The 227-nt window shown below is 37.9% G+C and overlaps 1 protein-coding gene across 3 annotated transcripts in view; it reads right to left on the reverse strand.

Annotated features, from left to right (window-relative positions):
• LOC117181521 (paxillin) overlaps window positions 1-227 on the reverse strand; it is a 99880-nt gene that overhangs the window by 65784 nt on the left and 33869 nt on the right. The window lies entirely within an intron of this gene.

Consider the following 227-nt stretch of genomic DNA (forward strand, 5'->3'; position numbering starts at 1 on the left):
TTGGGGAAGAACACACTGTATATCCTCCCCAAGACCATTTTTGTGCAGTTTTTTTCAATTTTGGCTGTCGTCCGCAAATGGAACATCTTTTTTTTAAATTTTTTTTCATCACCTCTTGAAAGTACCTTTCGAATAGGGAGGATTAAAAAAGTGACCCCCTCTTCGTTTTGGGGTAGAACACACTGTATATCCTCCCCAAAACGATTTTTTGTGCAGTTTTTCTCAAT

This window comes from Belonocnema kinseyi, chromosome 10 (assembly GCF_010883055.1).
Source record: "Belonocnema kinseyi isolate 2016_QV_RU_SX_M_011 chromosome 10, B_treatae_v1, whole genome shotgun sequence".
NCBI lineage: Eukaryota > Metazoa > Arthropoda > Insecta > Hymenoptera > Cynipidae > Belonocnema > Belonocnema kinseyi.